General features: G+C 36.5%; 2 protein-coding genes across 10 annotated transcripts in view; one reads left to right on the forward strand and one right to left on the reverse strand.

Annotated features, from left to right (window-relative positions):
• The window catches only part of CMSS1 (cms1 ribosomal small subunit homolog), a 382,078-nt gene that overhangs the window by 187,584 nt on the left and 180,131 nt on the right, over positions 1-14,363 (reverse strand). The window contains exon 2 of one of the 7 annotated variants that reach the window (XM_036998641.2): positions 11,142-11,271. The exons of the other annotated variants lie outside the window; for them this stretch is intronic. The gene's annotated coding sequence lies outside the window, so the exon portion shown is untranslated. The remainder of the gene's footprint in view (positions 1-11,141; positions 11,272-14,363) is intronic. 7 annotated transcript variants of the gene reach the window in all.
• FILIP1L (filamin A interacting protein 1 like) overlaps positions 1-14,363 on the forward strand; it is a 304,769-nt gene that overhangs the window by 119,532 nt on the left and 170,874 nt on the right. The gene's annotated exons all lie outside the window — the stretch shown is intronic.

Consider the following 14,363-nt stretch of genomic DNA (forward strand, 5'->3'; position numbering starts at 1 on the left):
AGGGATGGAAAAGATATTTCATGCAAATGATAGGGAGAAAAAAGCAGGTGTTGCAGTACTAGGATCAGACAAAACAGACTTCAAACAAAGAAAGTAACAAGAGATAAAGGACATTACATAATGATAAAGGACTCAGTCCAGCAAGAGGATATAACCATTATAAATATATACCCCCAACACAGGAGCAACAGCATACAGCACATATGAAACAAATACTAACAGAACTAAAGGAGGAAATAGAATGCAATGCATTCATTTTAGGAGACTTCAACACACCATTCACTCCAAAGGACAGATCCACCAGACAGAAAATAAGTAAGGACACAGAGACACTGAACAACACAATAGAACAGATGGACCTAATAGACATCTATAGAACTCTACATCCAAAAGCAACAGGATACACATTCTTCTCAAGTGCACATGGAACATTCTCCAGAATAGACCACATACTAGGCCACAAAAAGAGCCTCAGTAAATTCCAAAACATTGAAATCCTACAAACCAACTTTTCAGAACACAAAGGTATAAAACTAGAAATAGATTGTACAAAGAAAGCAAAAAGGCTCACAAACACATGGAGGCTTAACAACATGCTCCTAGTCAATGGATCAACAACCAAATTAAAATGGAGATCGAGCAATATATGGAAACAAATGACAACAACAACACAAAGCCCCAACTTCTGTGGGATGCAGCGAAAGCAGTCTTCAGCAATCCAGGCATATTTAAAGAAGGAATAACAAACCCAAATGAATAGTCTAATGTCACAATTATCAAAATTGGAAAAAGAAGAACAAAGGAGGCCTAAAGTGAGCAGAAGGAGGGACATAATAAAGATCAGAGAAGAAATAAATAAAATTGAGAAGAATAAAACAATAGAAAAAATCAATGAAACCAAGAGCTGGTTCTTCAAGAAAATAAACAAAATAGATAAGCCTCTAGCTAGACTTATTAAGAGAAAAAGAGAACGAACACACATCAAGAGAATCAGGAACGAGAAAGGAAACATCACGACGGACTGAACAGAAATACAAAGAATTATTAAAGACTACTATGAAAAACTATATGCTAACAAGCTGGAAAACCTAGAAGAAATGGGCAACTTCCTAGAAAAATACAACCTTCCAAGACTGACCAAGGAAGAAACACAAAATCTAAACAAACCAATTACCAGCAAGGAAATTGAAGCGGTAATCAAAAAACTACCAAAGAACAAAACTCCCGGGCCAGATGGATTTACCACAGAATTTTATCAGACATATAGACAAGATATAATTCCCATTCTCCTTAATGTTTTACAAAAAATAGAAGAGGGAATACTCCCAAACTCATTCTATGAAACCAACATCACCCTAATACCAAAACCAGGCAAAGACCCGACCAAAAAAGAAAATTACAGACCAATATCCCTGATGAACATAGATGCAAAATTAGTCAACAAAATATTAGCAAACTGAATTCAAAAATACATAAAAAAGATCATACACCATGACCAAGTGGATTCATCCCAGGGATGCAAGGATGCTACAACGTCCGAAAATCCATCAACATCATCCACCACATAAACAAAAAGAAGGACAAAAACCACATGATCATCTCCATAGATACTGAAAAAAGCATTTGACAAAATTCAACATCCATTCGTGATAAAAACTCTCAACAAAATGGGTATAGAGGACAGGTACCTCAACATAATAAAGGCCATATATGATAAACCCACAGCCAACATCATGCTGAACAGTGAAAAGCTGAAAGTTTTTCCTCTGAGATCCGGAGCAAGACAGGGATACCCACTCTCCCCACTATTATTCAACATAGTACTGGAGGTCCTAGCCGCGGCAATTAGACAAAACAAAGAAATACAAGGAATCCAAATTGGTAAAGAAGAAGTCAAACTGTCACTATTTGCAGATGACATGATATTGTACATAAAAAACCCCTAAAGACTCCACTCCAAAACTACTAGAACTGATATTGGAATACAGCAAAGTTGCAGGATACAAAATTAACACAGATATCTGTGGCTTTCCTATACACTAACAATGAACTAATAGAAAGAGAAATCAGAAAAACAATTCCATTCACAATTGCATCAAAAAGAATAAAATACCTAGGAATAAACCTAACCAAGGAAGGGAAAGACCTATACCCTGAAAACTATAAGACACTCTTAAGAGAAATTAAAGAGGACACTAACAAATGGAAACTCATCCCATGCTCTTGGCTATAAAGAATTAATATCGTCAAAATGGCCATCCTGCCCAAAGCAATATACAGATTTGATGCAATCCCTATCAAATTACCAACAACATTCTTCAATGAACTGGAACAAATAGTTCAAAAATTCATATGGAAACACCAAAGACCCTAAATAGCCAAAGCAATCCTGAGAAGGAAGAATAAAGTTGGGGGGATCTCACTCCACAACTTCAAGCTCTACTGCAAAGCCACAGTAATCAAGACAGTTTGGTACTGGCACAAGAACAGAGCCACAGACCAGTGGAACAGAATAGAGACTCCAGATATTAACCCAAACATTTATGGTCAATTAATATATGATAAAGGAGCCATGGAAATACAATGGGGAAATGACAGTCTCTTCAACAGATGGTACTGGCAAAACTGGACAGCTAGATGTAAGAGAATGAAACTGGATCACTGTCTAACCCCATACACAAAAGTAAATTCGAAATGGATCAAAGACCTGAATGTAAGTCATGAAACCATAAAACTCAGAAAAAACATAGGCAAAAATCTCTTGGACATAAACATGAGCAACTTCTTCATGAACATATCTCCCCGGGCAAGGGAAACAAAAACAAAAATGAACAAGTGGGACTACAGCAAGCTGAAAAGCTTCTATATAGCAAAGGACACCATCAATAGAACAAAAAGGTATCCTACAGTATGGGAGAATATATTCATAAATGACAGATCCGATAAAGGGTTGACATCCAAAATATATAAAGAGCTCATGCACCTCAACAAACAAAAAGCAAATAATCCAATTAAAAAATGGGCAGAGGAGCTGAACAGACAGTTCTCCAAAGTAGAAATTCGGATGGCCAACAGACACATGGAAAGATGCTCCACATCACTTGTCATCAGAGAATGCAAATTAAAACCACAATGAGATATCACCTCACACCAGTAATGATCGCCACCATCCAAAAGACAAACAACAACAAATGTTGGTGAGGTTGCAGAGAAAGGGAACCCTCCTACACTGCTGGTGGGAATGCAAATTAGTTCTACCATTGTGGAAAGCAGTATGGAGGTTCCTCAAAAAGCTCAAAATAGAAATACCATTTGACCCAGGACTTTCACTTCTAGGAATTTACCCTAAGAATGCAGCACTTCAGTTTGAAAAAGACAGTGCACCCCTATGTTTATCACAGCTCTATTTACAATAGCCAAGAAATGGAAGCAACCTAAGTGTCCATCAGTAGATGAATGGCTAAAGAAGATGTGGTACATATACACAATGGAATATTACTCAGCCATAAGAAAAAAACAGACCCTACCATTTGCAACATCATGGATGGAGCTAGAGGGTATTATGCTCAGTGAAATAAGCCAGGTGGAGAAAGACAAGTACCAAATGATTTTACTCATATGTGGAGTATAAGAACAAATAAAAACTGAAGGAACAAAACAGCAGCAGAATCACAGAACCCAAGAATGGACTAATGCTTACCAAAGGGAAAGGGACTGGGCAGGACGGGTGGGAAGGGAGGGATAAGGGCAGGGAAAAAGAAAGGGGGCCTTACGATTAGCATGTATAGTGTGGGGGGAGCATAGTGAGGGATGTGCAACACAGAGAAGACAAGTAGTGAGTCTACAGCATTTTACTACGCTGATGGACAGTGACTGCAATGGGGTTTGTGGGTGGGGACTTGGTGAAGGGGGGAGTCTAGTAACCATAATGTTCTTCATGTAATTGTAGATTAATGATAATAAAATGAATTAAAAAAAGTATGATTTGCATGGGGAGGGCTGTGTAACACAGAGAAGACAAGTAGTGATTTTACAGCATCTTACTATGTTGATGGACAGTGACTGTGAACGGGGATGTGGGGGGGGACTTGGTGAAGGGGGGAGCCTAGTAAACATAATGTCCTTTGTGTAACTGTAGATTAATGATACCAAAATAAAATTAAAAACAAAAACAAAAACTATGAAACAACAAAATTAGATTATCATAAGGGTACAAAATGAATTACTGTATCAGTCATGTAGCATGTACATTGTAAATGTCTCACTAAAGTTAATTTTTACTAAAAGTACCCTTTGGCCACACACACACACACACACACACAAAGTATGATTTGGCTAGCTCACTTTCTTGAGACTTATTATCTTACTAGACATCCATTTCCATTTTTGGAGCTCTTTAAATGTAGCAGTGTTTGTCAACCTTTTTTTTTAGAAATTATGATCTCTCCTAGGATAATTTCTCACTCAATGTTCTCTCTACTTCAACTAAACCAGTCTTAGTGAGCTTTACTTTTGATGGCCCATGTTTTATAGAGAAAAAGATATACTGAATATGCTATTTCTAACTACATATGTTCTGGACCCCAGCCCCCTACAACTTCCTTATAGAAATCCTTTAAATATTTATATTTAACAAGATGTATCTTGTCCTCACTAAATATTTTCTTCCAAGAGCAATATCCTTAGTTTATTTAACCCTGGAATCCTAGTTGTCCAAATTCCTAGTTGTCCAAATTCAGAATTTGTTTGTTAATATCTCTTAAAAAATATGGCACCCAGACCTAAATGCACTGTTTCATAAGTGCATAAATCATGGGATTATTTCAACTTTATTCTGTATACTGTGCTTTGGACTGTTGTTTGGCAACACAGAATGTCCTCGATAAATATTACTTGTATACATGATTCTTGATTTTATCAGATAGCTTCTCAATCAGGCAGAATTTTGAGTGAAAAAAAAAAGGTTTTCTAACCTTACTACACAATTCTTTCCGTTCTACATGCTGGGAACCTTCTCCCATAGTGGTTAAAGTGGTTGGCTAGAGAGGAGGCTTAGTTTATTTGGCAAAGGTGCTCACTCTGTCTAAAATGCTCCCAAAGAAGAAAATTCTTGGCAAAGATCCTCTGAGAATAGAAGCCCCTTGGCAGCATGCAGAATGACTTGCAGTGACCAGGGATAGGGGACAAATAACCACATCAGAAATTTATCAGAAAGTTAATGCAAGTGATAGAATTTCACAAACCTTCAGAGTTCACTAAAAAGTTAGCCAGGGCTCATGAGCTAATGTAGACTAACTGGTGCCTTCTGTTTCTGCTCTGCCATTATCTATCAGTAATAAATGGTTTAATGCTAAAAATATATTATGTGGTTTTCATTCTTGGCTCTACATTACTTGTGGAGAAAACAAAATATAACCTTTAATTTGGTATGAAAAGATATCTACATAATAAATAAGTGAATTGTTACTAGTAAAATTGTACTCAAAGAATGAATTTTTGGCTCCCAAACAATCACATTCCAATTTCACTTAAAAAAAAAAAAAGTGCTTAACCAGTTGGTGATATATTTCCAGAAATATGGATCAATTATTTCATACGTGAACATTTAGTGGAACTCAGTTTTATTTTACCCCACACTTTACACCTGAACACATACATAGACATATAAACATATCTTATATATCCATTTTTCATGCTGATCAACATATCACAGAAGTAAAGAGAGCAGCCAACAAAACAGAAGGAAATCTATTAGGTAACTGATTTACATTATGTAGTAATAGGACTTTTCTTCTCCTGGCCTTCCTCCAGTCTGTGTGCTGACTAAATCTGTGTTCTCAGTCCTTTTGGCAAGTCATGCTACATTCTGTCAGCTGTTCTCTGCTCCTTGGCTTTCATTCTCCGGATCTACTTTTCTCAGGACCTACTGTAGAGTCATACAGAACATCGGTCTGATCGGCTGAGGATGGAGATTCTAGATGAACCATGTGGTACGTCTATTTCTCTGTCCAGTACTAGAAATACCCTTCTTGGCTACTTCAGTAATTCAGAGAACTTAAAGAATAATGTCCTTGAGAAATTCTTCTCAAAAGACTCTGAAGGCAAGTGAGATAATGGCTGTGAAAAGGCCTTGAACCCTCTGAAAGAGGTATTTTGATATCTTTGTTCATTATTGTGTTTATCATTCCTGATGGACACAGAACAATGACTTCCCTCATACTCGCAGAGTGGGTACAAAAGCACAGCTAGTTTGAGGGCACTTCAAAGAGGTCTGCCCCGCACATTCTCATACAGCACTGTATATATTACTTTGATGTGAGAGACTAAAAACCATGCTTAACACAGCTGACTTCAGCTGCAAGCCCACATTACATGGATTTATTTATTTTTTTATTGCTGCATAAATTACCATGTCACAGGGTTGGAGTGCTCAATTGTCATCACAAAGTTTTATAAGCACAGTTTTGAAAAATGTGGGATGATCATTCTATGAAATACTACATATGGCATTAACAGTCATGCAAATGAATGGTGGTCTGGTTGCTTTCATAATTAAATATTTCAATGATTCAAAAATGGTTTTTAAAATTACCTGAACAAAAATCTGCATTCATTCATAAACACACAGCCTCAGGTTAAATTGGTGGATATGTCAAATGTATAATAAGCAATGACTGGCATAAGCAGATATTATATAATAAAGAAATGGAAAAATACATACTTACATATAATAGGATTAAAGAGCATATACTTAAGTACATATACAGAAAAACTTCTATGGAGTTCTACCCCAAATTTCTACATGTTTTCATGAGAATAGAATCGTTACAACTAGAAAATTATTGTCAAATAGTACTAGAATACAACATGGAAAATGAACTGTTCTTTAGATGCCATTAGCCTGAGCACTCGTCTCTGAATTCTGATAAGGTATGAAGTGCCCTGGATTCTAGAAAGAATTAAATGTCTACAGAACAAAAGCCTTAATTTTCTATGAGGCATTTTAGTGCATGATACTATACATTCAGATATGAAATGCATTTATTTCATGTATTTTCAGCCAAACTCTTTAGCTTCTATGTAAGTTTTTCTAACAGTAGCAGGTTCAGAAACATACAGGAATAGCCAGGGCAATTCAGTTGTCTTCCCAGTAAAAAATGGAATTTATCTGTAGCTCTAATGAATTACTGAGTCCACTAAACAATAAAAATGTATTAGTTCATATAAATTTACAAAACAAGGGGATGACCAAGCCTCAATTAACCAGCTCCAAAACTGTACTCAGAACTCTTTGTTCTGTAATACTTTCATTCATTCAACAAATATTTATTGAATTCTTATGTGCTGGGTACTGCTCTAGGTGCACTGTGTACATATTCAAGGACATCATGAACAACATGTACAAGAGGCAAAAGGGATATATCAGTGAGCAAAAGGGATAACATCCCCCTTTTAGGGAGCTGATATTCTAGTGAGACAGACAGACAATAATATGATAAGCAACTATATGATATTGCAGGTTAAAAGGTGTTAAGTGTTGTGGGAAAAATGGAAGAGAAAAGCAGTCTAGAAAGAACTGGAACTGTGGGGTTTGGGTAGTCAGCTGGACCTCACTGAATCGGTCAGCTCTGAGCAAAGCTGGAAGGAGTGTAGAATATTAGCTGAGTGACTCTCTAGGGGACAGCATTCTAGGCAGAGTGTTGAGCACCTGGTACAGAGGCCCGAAAGCGGGAATAGACCTGGCATGTCTGAGGTTTTTTAAGGTAAGAAGACTATACAGAATTATTGAAGGTAAAAATCTCCCTCTTTTAGTTCTAGAAACACCATCATATCCTACTTTTGTAAATTACAAACATAGGTCTATAGTACATGGAGAAATGTCTAGGAGGAAGCTCACTAACATCTTATTGGAGGCTATTTCTGGGTAGTAGATCTTGGGTGATTTTTACCAACTTCTTTTCGTTTCTCTATACTGTTTTAGTGTTTTAAACTAATGACACATTAGAATTACAGAAACAATAAGACTATGGAAAACCATCCCTGAAGTGGTATAAACTTCTGTTTATATATTTATAAATGATTAAAACAGTATATTGCATTTGTAGGAAAAATACAGTACAAACATCATTATGCTTGGCTTTGTAATTTCTTCTCATGGATTTTTAATAGTATTTATACCCCATGCATATGTGAAAAAAGCTCTATACATATTTTTTCCTTTTTTAGGTAAAAATGAGAAACTTTAACAGGGACTTTGGAATCAGGTAGACCTGGTTTAATCCCCAACTCCAACTAAACTGCACAATGTTGGACAAGTTACTGAAACACTCAATTTCCCACTTGCAACAGACATTCACATACTCAGTAAATCTGTATTAAATGCTGACTCTATCATGTGGCTGCTGGGGATACAAATGAGAATGACTTGCGAGAAAGGACATGGATGAAGAAGTGCAGCACATGCTGGGACAGATGCGGGGGCCACAAACGCCTGGAGAAAGGGGGGTTTGACACTTTCTTATGAATTTAAGGAAGGCTTCATTGAAGAACTATCATTTGACTTAGTCCTGAGGATTAAGCAGGAGTTTGCCAGGAGTCACGTGTAGAGTTAGGGTTGGGGCAGTGGAGGCAACACAGTTGAATGTAAGGAGTCTTAAAGAACTAGGGTGAGGTGTCAAAAACCAGAAGTACCACCCCTCTGCACAGGGTGCTGTGAGGCTCATTGAGGCAACCCACACGGACAGGGGACAGTGCTCTGACAGTGTGGGGATTATGTACCCACACAAATTCAAGAGGCCATTTGTTCCCAAGCCCCTCGGGTCATGCCCTCCCTCACCACTCTGAGATAGCTCTACAGTACTGTGAGTCTCTCTTCATTACTCTACTGCTTCAACTGAAATTACTTCTAAGGCATATCCCCTACTTTGCAACTTCTAAGGAATCTTTGCTCGTATTTCCTGTCATCCAATGCTGCTTTAACAATTCCTACCCTCCCTTTAAGGCTCAACTTAAATGCTTAAATGTCAAGTTCTTCCAGATCATGTTCTGAATTCCCTTAACCACAATAAATGTTCTACCTCACCCTTTGATTTTGTATCTCTTTTTTAAAAAATAAAGGTATCATACAATCTTATGAAGGTTTCACATGAGCAATATTGTGGTTTCAACATTCACCCATATTATTAAAGTCCCCCCTAACCCTATCGCAATCTCTGTCCATCAGTGTAGTAAAATGCTAGTCATTACTTGTCTTTGTGCCATACTGCCTTCCCCGTGACCTACCTATATTGGGTGTGCTAATCACAATGCCTCTCAATCCCTTCCTCCTCCCTCCCACCCTCTCCAACCCCGTATCTCTTTTTTTTAGGGCACTAAACAAATTCAAGCTTATATTACAGCTATTTGTGAATTTATCTCCCAACAAAATTATGCCCTTCTTTTAGAGTGGGGAGGGACTATGCCCATTCATCTTTATATCCCCACAGCATTAGGTCAATGCAATGAATATTGTCATTGTTTCATAAATGTTAGTTGCAAGAATAAAAAGCTAACAATATTTTAGTGATTTTTGTTTTGCTAAATAGGTGATTAACACTTACACAATGACAAGTTTAATCTTTCTCTTTTTAAAATATCACCTTTTCAAGAGGAATTTTCATAAAGAAAGGATTTTGTCTTGTTCTCATGAGATTGAGCCTTAAAAAAAAAAACAGGGAAAAAAAACCTATCCCCACTTATGAACAGCAAGACTTCAGTGCTGGCTCATCACCTTCAACTTTAGTTCCCACACAGATACTATCCTGTTAGAAAAATAAACATGATATACATCTTTAGAATCTTTCCAGTCTGATAAATTTGGTTAGCATCTTCTAACTTTAATCCATATATCCAGATAAGCTTTTTATCTGTTTAGAATTACCCCAAAAGATGACTATAGAAAGAGAACATAGTGGAATTTTAAGTAGAGTCTTTCTTATTTTCTTCTAATCTTTGATAGTTTCTAGGAAATGATTAAGTTTGAGAATTTTTATTTTGTTTCCATGAGGGAACTACTGAAGATGACATTTTATATTTATATAATATTCTGAATATGTAATTCTAAATGCTTTACTATTAAGAATTTACTTCTAATATTTTCCAGAGGCAGGGCTAAAAAAAAAAGGGTTCTTTTGAAATGTACATTTGTTATTTTATGTGAAGGATGACTTTAGGTGGAATTATGAGGGACTTCAAAATGGAATATTAATCTTAAAGAGGACCACCTTGACATAATCTGCACATGGAAGTTTTGGACTATTTCTGTTTTTCTTGTGTCTTTTTTCTTTTAGGTTAATGATGTATATATGCATATTATATGCTTTGAACTGCTTTCTAGTAATGGTAATATATTCTTCCTATTCCATCCACATTTGTAAATGACTGGATAGGATTAGGCCATCAAACAAAGTAAGTGAACTGGTCCATAAAGAAACCTACCCAACAGTCCAGATATCAGCATGGTCATGCTCCAGTCAAAATATTCTGATTTTTCTGATAAAATTTGGAAATTAAATAAGCTTACTTATGATATTGTACTTTTTGTGCTATGCATTTTAGATTCTCTATGCTAAAATCAACTGTTTTTTTTTTGTTGGAATGTATTTCATGGAGACGCCAAAGAATTTTATTCCTTTTAAAAGCAAAATTCCATGAAAACAAGCCATTTAGGTATATTTCTTATCTTCTTTAACATATCTCATATTCAATCCATTCACGTCCTCTCCAACTCCTCTTCTGTTGCCTACAGGCACCCGTCATATCATGCTGAGCCATTGCAATATGCCTTTAATTTGCTTCCCCTGCCTCAGATCTCTCTGTCCTCCTAATTTGCCTTCCACTCAGCTGCTAGAACAATCTTTCTAAAGTGTAAAGCCATCAATGTTATTTTGTGGCTGAAACTCTTCCCTGGCTTCTCATTGTCTCTGGCATGGTCAGCTACATTGTGTGGTGGCTTTCTTTACATGCTATGCCACCTGCCTGTCCTCCAGTCCTATATTCCTTACAGTGTAACTGTGTATAGTTTACGGCAGGTTGCTTCATCCCTCCATGCCAGTGCCCATGCATAAAGCAAGAAATTGCAGCAAATCTCAACATTTAGCTACCTTTGTTGATTTGTTGGTTGGGGTAAGGTGTGGAGCATCTGGGAAATATTTAATCACAACTCAGGAGGTCCAGTCTTTGGCTTCTCTGGATACAGGCCATCATGGCAATTTCTCTTGGTCCCCAGTTTATCTGAAAATTTAATAGGATCACTTTCATTGATTAGAATATGACTTTTAGGAGGTACCCACCACAAAATAAAGATCCTATGTATACTCTCTATCTAAAACTGACACTGATTTTAGTATTTAGCACTAGTAATTCTGAATTGCTCTACAGTAACAATCACACTATCATAAAAATATTCAAGTTTTTCACTCATTTAACAAGGCTGCACAATGCAAGTAGGTCTCTATCAATATTTAAAGAAAAAAATTTCAGCCAAATTTTCCAGTGGAATATGTTAGCCAACAAAGAGGCATACTCTATAGGGGAAAGAAATTGTCAAATTATGAATGAAGTTTCTTAAATATGTATAGAGAGTGTCTTCAATTTCTGTTGCATATGCCAAAAATGAGGGCCAGTCTTGGAAAGAAATACGATTTTTCTAAGTATATATTTATGTTTAATATTACCATCTAATCCTTATGAACTTCAAGCTTATAAATCTCTTAAAATAGGAAATTTCAAATGTGCTTTATGCAAAATACAACTTTCTAGGAAAGCGTCCAGTTTTTGACTAGTTTGTGATGTTTTATATCTAGGATAGGCTACCAGCTAACTTTCAGAATGAAGATATCTGGAACTACAAGGAGAATACATGACAGCATTAGATGCAATGTGGCTTTGCCTCCTTTCCCTTCTACCACGTTTAGCAAAAATAAAGCCAACAGACATACTTCAAAAGTGACTAACTGTAAAGTCCTTTCAAGTTCCAGTCAGCCAAGGTTTGATTTAATATGATTCTCAATGACTTGACTTTTCTAAAATGCTGCTTTATAAAGCAAATGATTTCACTCATAGAGTATAAGAACAAAGAAAAAAATAAATAAAAGCACTTTAATTTCTTCATTCTAGAAATATTATTTTTCCATTTAAAAAAGCCTAACCTCTAAATGATAAACATTAAAATTAAATGCTATTTCTTAGGGACTTTTCTTCCACAGCAAAGATTTCAACTGTCACTTAAGCACATAGAGCACCTCAACTGTGACCAGGCAGGGAATTCCTGCAAGTAAGGGGCTCTATCTTAAGCGGCTTGACCTTCCAAGTCCTTGCTGCTCAGCACCTCTGGCACCCAGCAGGTGCTCAGTGAGGATCTGTTCAGTAAGAATGAATGAAAATGCCCACAGTGGCAAGCAGAGGTAGTGGAATGAATGAGGCTGTTGATATATACAGTATCCTAAAGTCACTCGGAAAGAACAGAACAGACCAAAATCCAGCTGCTTTCAACATTTATGCTACAGTTGCTTGGCCTTTACTTTCTGACTGTTAAAGCTCTTTAAAGTAATTAACTTATTAAGTCTCACTGCATCCTGAAGGGTAATTAACATAATTATCACTTAACCTATCAGTGGAAAAATAGGACTATAGCTAGAGAAACAGATTACAAGAGAGTTGGAGAGGGAAACACACACACATACATTTTTTAGGAAAAAAATAAAATTTCACACTCAATTCAGACTTCCACTTTAACATTCTATGTACCAATATAGTTAGAAAACTCCCACTCTGGAACCAGACTGCCTAGGTTTGACCCCTCGGTTCTGCTAGGTACTAGCTGTGTGATCTCCCATACACTATGTGTCTGTTTCCCTCATCTGATTAATGCAGAAGCTGACAGTATGTACTTCACTGGGTTGATATAAGGATTAAATTAAATAATATACCTGTAAAATGCTTGGAAAAGTATGTGACTCATTGTAAATTCTAGTTAAGCGTTTGCCATTATTATTATTCTTTCCACCAGACCAGTGAAAATTAAATTTCTTTGTGGGTCTAGGGTGGGTTAGGCATACTTTGTAATGGAATTCTTTTTTGAAAATCAAAAATTATGCGAAGTCCCAATAAATAAGAAGATAAAAGCAGTTTTGACTTGAAAAAATTACCTCAGACATTTAAATGTATGATGTAGTTTTAAGATAATCAGTGTTAACAATGAGGATGTTTTTACACAAAAATTTATAATTTGGGAGATGATAGTTACAGGCTTCATTTATCATTAACCTCTATCTTACTAATTTCTGTCTTTCATTTTTTTTTGCACAGTATTAAGAAAATGTTGAGGTATACAGATAAGTAATTACAAAAGTTTCCCCCCTCAAAGACTTGAATGAAATTAATCCAAAGGCTTGCCACAAAAATAGCAAAAACTCTTTGCCTCAAAGTAAAATCATTAGAAATATTTAAGAAGTGCTTACATTCCTTATGATAAATGTGTGTCAGGATAAGAATGATATGTGTTAATACCATAATGTCATTGATGCAGTCACTGTTACTGCATAAGCAACCGGCGAGCAGTGCATCACTGACACTGCCTGGCATTTAACTGACTTCTGTGTATATGCGCTTGCCACAGTGACTCCTGCTTTTACAATTTTACATGTATAGACATGCACAAGACTGAATTTGGGTATGCAGATCCACTCCCTTCCTAACCAATGCCATGGTACCAGAAATTTTAAAATAATGTGTGGTGATGGCAGAAGACTTCACAGGTATAAACAAAACAGTTAACAGAGCAACGGAATTATTTAAGTTGGTAGTCTTCCAGTGTGATGGCCTTGGTATATATTTTGGTAGATATTTTAGTGTGATTTATTTTATTACAATTTTTAGACAGAATATTGAAAAAATAAAATTTGAACTGCATGTTTGTAGACTCCTGAAACAATTTAAAAATCACTGGCCTGTGAATCTGATTCCACCTAGTGTCAGAAAGCTGAAAAGTGTCACACTCTCCCTGAAAAGAAGAAAAAGCTGAAAAAATATAGAAACATAACTTTACCTGAGCCAGAGAGCTGAGGTCACAGGGTTAAACTGCCTGAAATCCAAGAAGGGACAGGTTCCTTCTCCAAGAAAATCTGGAACCTATAGCCTGGCACTCCTGTGGGAGACCGTAAAGCAAGAGGCACTACACACTACAAGCAGTTTAGAAGAATTCAACTAAATATTTAAGGAATTGCTAAACGACAAGTACGGGCTAGAGTGAGTACACAGGATTCCTGGGAGCTGCAATCACTAGAGTGTTCAAACCCACTCCCAGACTTTTCTCTTGAGACCTG

The sequence above is a fragment of the Manis javanica genome, chromosome 3 (genome assembly GCF_040802235.1).
Source record: "Manis javanica isolate MJ-LG chromosome 3, MJ_LKY, whole genome shotgun sequence".
Classification (NCBI taxonomy): domain Eukaryota; kingdom Metazoa; phylum Chordata; class Mammalia; order Pholidota; family Manidae; genus Manis; species Manis javanica.